This window comes from Branchiostoma floridae, chromosome 10 (assembly GCF_000003815.2).
Source record: "Branchiostoma floridae strain S238N-H82 chromosome 10, Bfl_VNyyK, whole genome shotgun sequence".
Lineage (NCBI taxonomy): Eukaryota > Metazoa > Chordata > Leptocardii > Amphioxiformes > Branchiostomatidae > Branchiostoma > Branchiostoma floridae.
In genome coordinates, this window is record NC_049988.1 from 12,833,926 (window position 1) to 12,841,537 (window position 7,612).

Below are 7,612 nucleotides of genomic sequence, written 5' to 3' on the forward strand. Positions count from 1 at the left end.
AAATATGTACAAAACCAGCTGGAGCCGAACCTCTTCTTTGAGGGTACGCCTCTGCGTTTCTTGACTAGCATGAGAAAAGACTGGTAGTCAGGAAACACGAAGATCTCTCACCGGTAACAGGTTGTTTCGCTACAATATTAATGTCAGTTCGCAACCGTCAGTTCGCAACAAGGCAAGTCTCTTTCGCAACAAGGTACGAGTCGTTTTGCGTCATTTGAATGTTATTAATCTTGATAGTCTAATAGTATTAGAAATCGTATTCCTAACATAATTATACTCCTTTCACGTGAAAATTTTACCGGGTGCGAAAGCCAACCCCGGCGGCAGAGGAACATAGGGCCGCATGGACCTGACAGCCCGATGATTTTCATGCGCCGTGCGGTACAGTTTCATACGTGCACAGGTAGGAGTATAATCATGTTGGGAATACGTATACGATTTCTCATACTATAAGGTTATCAAAATCAATAACATTCAAATGTTGCAAAACGACTTGTACATGTTGCGAAAAGACTTGCCTTGTTGCGAACTGGCCGTTGCGAACAGACATTGTTGCGAAACAACCTGTAACGCTCTCACCCATGTAGCAGGTTGGAGATTGGCATCTAGGAAAATTTGACTTGCAATTATGTACAGCGGTGCAGCGAGTGGTGGAGAGTCTATAACGCCCGCCGTCTATGTTAAAGCGGGTACCTTATTGGGCCGCGCCTGTTTGCGACTGTTTTGAAAGACATTTGCTAACAGGTGGCCAACAGGTGCCATTGATTAGTCGCTTTTAACTGCCATTTTATTTTAAACTTTGAGAAAAATAGCATTTGGAAAATATGTCGAACAGAAACTGGTGCGTGTTTTTTCCCTTTTTTAACGATATCCATGATGCCCTATGCGCCAATAACTACTCAAGAAATTGTGTAGATGCAGTTTCAGCTGCACAGGGAATTTCTTTCCTACAATAAAGTAGCATTCAATTATCTCCAAGTACTGCAGAAAAGTACTGCCTCGGGCGAGTATGCTTCTCCCTTCCACCTAACACCGACCCCTGAAGCCAGAAACATCTCCATCAAACTACCTGCTTGTACGTTACAAAATTGATCGAGGGCAAAATCAAAATGTACCCTCTTTCTTAAAAGCTAAAAGATACATCTATTTAGGTCTATGTATATCCGGAGGGATCGTTTCGATTTAGCAAGGGTCGGTTTACAAGTCAGGGAATGGATGTACATGCAATTTAGACATTTTCAGAACCAGTAAATTTGACCAGGGTGTATTAGGTTTGACACATGGACTGGTCTAATCTAGTAATACAGAAACATGGCCATAGGCAGATACTTATTTATAGACAGAAAATGACCGGAAGAAATGAAATAATGTACGTTGAAAAACTGATCGTGCGTTGAATCCGAATGTTTCCATATCTGTAGAGTTGAATTTTATATGCTGGCAATGTATCGCTGTCTTTATATACTTTGGGGTTGTGACTTTGCCAGCACAGGTCATTGCATAACACATCCGGCGATGTGTGGATGCATTTAGTTTCAATATTTAAAAGCTTTACTCGATAACCAAGCAGTATGCCAATACGCTGATACTAAAGATAAATCCCAAGGCCAGTCGAGAATTTGAATGGCCATCTTAGTAGATGAATACACCCATTGAGAATAAACCTTGTGAACATGCATACAACATCAGTGTAGTGCAAACAAAGCGCTGGCGGTTATTGCCAACCTCAGCCAGTTTCACTATCTACAAAACAACCAGAGGCACTCATTCAATCTCGCATACACAGATGCCTAGACCGCGAACCCCTCTTGTTCGAACGAGAGGAAAAAAAAAATGAAGAATTGCGCAACCATACCCTCAACAGGAAAAAATGGCAACGCGTCCAACCTTCCGGCCCTTGGATCCTACCCTACCAATCCCACAAGATAAGTTAACATTAGCTCATCTAATCAACCAACAGGAGCTAATGTATCATGTTACATATATATATATATGATTTTTTTATTAAATAAACTTTTAATTTTCTATTTTATTTAGAGGTGTGTTTAAAGACGTGGTAATTTCAGACTGTCGTCCAGTCAATGACGGAAGACAGCTGACTGAAACGTTTCCAAACTATATTCAGTTGAACAACTAACTGTTACATTCCGAACCTTGGGAAGAATTAAAAGACTTTTTTTGGAATAAAGCATGTATAACGCATGGAATTTGACCTTGAAAGTATGTGTAAATTTATGTTTCTTTCATCTAACACGGAAATTTATGCAGATTCACAGTTTCACAGATTTTTGTACTACAGAGATATATTTTTATGTTCTCAATGTTGGCTTGTAGTTCAACCTGTGATATACACTGCAAATATGTGTTATATAGATATATAGATTCAGTGGTTTTCTAACAGGATCCTAGACGTGCCACTACATGTAAACTTTCTGCATGTCCAATAATGAAATTACATATTTCTTTAAAACAAATAAAGCTCCATGTACATTTAAGTAATGGTAGTGAAGCCTACCTACCTACCTACCTACTTAGTCCCTTGACCTCCTGGTCGTTGGGGAGACAAGGCAGCCATTAAGATAGAGAGTTGCCATGTTAATACAAAGACACAACACGGTCATTCTTAACAACAGTGCAAATTTATTTGACAAAAACGTCACGAGAAAAATGCTTTTACAGTACAAGGCACAGAGAACGAGGTTTCACAATTTTCCGTCCGTCTCTCGTATCCTGACAGTTGCCAACACTTACTCAAGCTTTATCGAAGAATATATTGAAATTTAGCCATCACTGAAGATGTAGATTGACAATACAGTCGTGAGACATACGGAAGGGTTTTCGTACGATTTTTAAATGTAAAATTTATTGACCAAGCTGTTAACGCTAGTTCACCTTTATTCGGGGGTAACCTAAATCCGTTGGTCTTAACGACGGGGTGTTTGGGGACTAGGTCGACGGACGACGGTTTCAAACTGCATGGTTTGAAAATGTTACAATTCGAAACCACAGTCTGACAACTGGACATCCCTAAAATACCATGAAAACAACGGATAAAGGTCACCCCGCCGATAAAGGTAAACTAGCGTTACAGGCTTCAGAGAAGTGTAGCTTTGTGGGCATAAAGAAAGCTTTTTGTTTCATTTCAAAATCCTTACCAAACGAAGCATATCTTTTTTGAAAGACTTTAAAAGGTACCTCACCAAAAGTTGTCTTACAAGGCCTACGTTATTTTCTTTCAACTCGAAACATGATTTAACCCGACGTTTGCTGTTTTGTGTTTTTTCAGAGCCTGGTGAGGAATACATGATCTTTTTTTGTGAAAGAAGAAAAAGTACCAGGTTTAGAAGAGAAGGTTGACATTGATATCGCCACTGCCAGGCCCCGACCTTGGCGGAATACAGTCTTTACATGTCGCCATATCCGCTCAACATGCACATGGGGTTGCTGTTATCTTACTCCTGCAACTTCTACTTCTATAAGGCCTTGGGATTTTCCCAACCATACCAAATGCATTGGATCTATATATGGTATGTACATTACTTTTGTATATTACACATAGAGCTTACAGCCATCGCAATATGCCCTTGATCTTTTCTTCCATTTCTTGTACATTTGATATCAAAAGGCTTCCAACATCACATCATGCTTTGACATTGCACGAAGTCTTATCTTTAAGCATATATAGAAGGTATCGTAAAGGTTACATTTTTCGTGCTTTATGTATGTTTTACGAATGATTTACGTGTGCTTAAAGCTCAGATTTCGTGTAATGTGACATTAGAATACATGTTCGTTTATGGTATGTACATCAGATATGTTCGTATATGAAACCTTTGGCACGATATCACACAGTCAATATATCAACAGTACAAATAGATTATGTACAAACTGCATCAAAAATTGTATATTGAACGAGAAAAACATACACATGTCTTTTATCCTTTCATCAATAGAATAGTTACAGGTGATTATGCACATGAATGTGCATTTCCTCAAAGGTAAAGATGATTTGTTTGGCTCTTTTTATTTAAGACTTATGTAATAAATAACCTCTTGATCATGAAGCCCCTGTTTAACGTGTTTAGAGTTGTTGTCATCAAATTTGAATGTATTGGTATTTTAAACGTATGTCTTCAATCGAATCATTTGAAAATTAGTACCGAGCTTCGGTTAATATGTAGTACGTATTTTTATTAAATGGGACGCAAAGCCCTGTGCTTGTGGAGAGCCACACCTCAAGCGTTTTAAAGAATCCACCACACTTACAGACCTGAACGGGTGTCGATATTGACTTCCGACAACATTTGACCCATTACTGACGTCACCCGAGCAGAAAGTCACGTGTCTTTAGTGAATTGAGTCAGACAGCTAAAGGAGACTGAGCGAGTCAGTCGTAAGTTCTGTAATTTCAATTCTTTAGTCAAAGAACAGTTAATCTGTTATAATTTGTTTTACCAACGTTTATGATAATTCTCGCTGTCACGTGACGTGTGTGATCTTGTGACTTGTAGGTCACGTGACACGTCTTAGCCGATAAAAAAAAGGCGAAAGTCATTTGAAAGTCTTCCCATCAAAACAAAATTATATTCCTGCGTATAAATATTACTTCCCCATACCAAGGAGCTTTTAACAGCTCGATAAAAGCTCCTTGCCCATACTCAACATATATTTTGAACACGTTCTGTCCCCATCCCTGACCCAGCAAGCCTGCTAACACAGTCGATACATGTTGATCTATCTCCACAGTATTAATCCGAAAAGCTGTCACGCTTACAACTCAAGTACGCAACAGATGTTCAAGATGCAAACATATAGTGTTAAAACCCCTAGGGTAAGTCTGGCATATGGCGTTATGGAGCTTCCTTGAGTACGGGACGAAGGTATTAGTAATCCTCATCCCTTTATCTTGAAGCGATCACTCCAAAACCCATTATCAAATTAGCATAAATTATGAATAATTAATTAGAAATGTAACTTAAAATTACACAGGATCTTAATGATATAGATAAACAAGTTTGGTTTAGCAATTAAACTATAAAATCCCATAATTCAAACTGAAATTAGTAAATTTGGTAAAATATGCCTGTCAGAAACCCGTTGCCATGGCAACACGAAAAATCATAAACTATTTTTTTTCGCAGAATTGTTGCTAACAATATTTTAGGAAAAGTCACCAAGTTTCGTAGTTCTAGCACACGTCGTTCGGCAGTTATCCGACGTCAAAGTTGGCGCAGGCACTTTTACCCCCCCCCCCCCCCCGGTCTGGATAGGGTTAAAATCCGCAACATATGGTCACTACGACTGCAGGGCATGTATAAAAAAATTCAGTTTAAATGAAGGAGAATGGAGAAAAATTTATACTACATGTTATAAAATGCCGAAAATCTTTTCGGCTCTGTGTGTAAGAAATAGTTCTATGCATTTACAAAAGTCAACGATTACAAATTCTACGTGTATTTTACAAAACAAAATACGTCATACGTTAGTTGCAAGATCCACGACATCCAAATATACCAAATCGAATGCAATACCCAAAAACAGTCAAAGTTCAATCTTTATAGTCGCTGGAACACGTCAACGTTAGATAACGTCACTTCGATTGGTCGTATCGACGTCAAACGTGGCAGAGTATATATCTTAATTAGAGCGTGAAAACAGGAAATAGACTTTAAATCATTACCCCAGGTGTCTTGTAATATCAAATTTTATGTGTATTTGTGCGTTAAAAGATAGGAAATTCGTCCTATTTTCATCATACTTATTTTGAACGAAATTCGTTGTGACGGTAGGACCGCTATATCGGGGTGGTGTTAAAATATTGCGCTTTATTTCGCATTCAAGTCAAATCCCAGGCAAAACTCAGCGGGGCGTGTTGAATTGCCCTGGCGGCAGACTACGCACCCAGGCCCGCGGAAGCCTGGTTCAGCTTACGATAACCTGGTCACCATGTTAGCTTAGCTAATCTAAAAAAAAAATTACATTCATAATTCTCGGATTTTTCATATCCTCTACCAAATTACTACTATACTAGAAACAGATTCCCTAAGAAATTTCGCCTTGTTATAAAAAAAGCTGTCTTTTGTAAATGATTCAGTCACTGAGAACTTACTGTTTAGAAAATATCTCACATTTTATGGCGTATTACATGGTGCCTCTCTTCGCTTGTGTAGCCATTGAGCTATACCGTTAGAAAACTTTGCAGACGCATACTCGTTGACCTATTGACCATTCACCCCACAGACACATTAACTAGGTCCACACCGATGCACGGATTTCAGACAAAAGAAGCCTACCATTCCCTTGTTGAAATAATAGTCAATTCCATTTCGTTCGTAATTGCTAGCATTTTCTTTAGCACCATGCGCGGAAGAGGTAGGGGATTGACACTATACTAGGGTCAGTTGCTGCGTTAAGGTGGTATCTCACTGCACTCGAGGCACTGGTGCGCACTGCGGGGTTCAAAAGATTAGTCAACAAATTTCAGAAATAAAGAATGAATTGTCTTACGTTTTGTGTATTTTGATGTCTTTTAAGTCATACTTTTACGTTTTACACAATATCTAAACTATAAAAAAAAGATCTGCGAAAATAGCACAAAAGTGTCGTAGTGAACGAACCCCGCAGAGCCGCACCTGTGCCCCAAGTGCAGCGGGATATCACCTTAACAACTCACGCGACAAAAAGCAAGATTGATTGCCCAAATTCCAGTCAGAAGTAAATCGATTTTAGCAGACTGGAGTCGAGAAAGGTAGCACATTCCTTTTTGTACTGTAAATGGCCACCGTGACATGCCTATCTATTTCCACACACACACACACACACGGCGTAATTTCCAATAGATGGCCTAGCAAGCCATTAATTCAAAGACTAAGAGGCGGTGTCGAAGAAGTTTGGCAAGACGCATTCGTTCCCATGTCTGATGGGAGAAAGCAATCTTCTACCTAATCAATCTTTTCTCGGGAAGAATGCGTGTAAACTTGGAATGGCCGGTAGTTCTAGATGTCCACAAAAGTTGCAAAAGCAGGACCAATATATCGGGGTGGTTGTGAGTAATTTCGTATCATCTTAGGCGAAGTTGAGACCAATATATCGGGGTGGTTGTGAGTTATTTCGTATGATCTTAGGTACAATTCAACGAGGCGTATTGATTGGCAAACATGCACATTCGGACGGACGATGGCACACTCTGCAGTAGCTTTAAGCCCATACACGTACATGGATGGACTTTGAAAGAAAGGTTGGCTAATGTGTTGAAATTGTTTTGGTAAAGCGTTCTATGTTTCTGAGTTATCAAGTTGGCATAATGGTCCATCTATTTACCCTTGTTTACTGTCATTGAGTCATTGCGTTTTTGAAGAAACAGTTCATTTCATCGGAGTTAGTTCTGCTATGAACTGCGTTTCGTATGCGTATTTGATGGTAGATACATAATGGCAGGACGTTTTAAAAACTCATATCAGGAACCCTGGAGATATTTCAAAACCTTTCATCTCTGTAGCAAAGTAACTGCTTTGGATTTGTGCCGACTCAATTTGCGATTGGCAATAACAATCGCATTTACTTTTGTGAGTACGGGTGACCGAATTGCCGCATTAAATTGCTTCAATGCAGA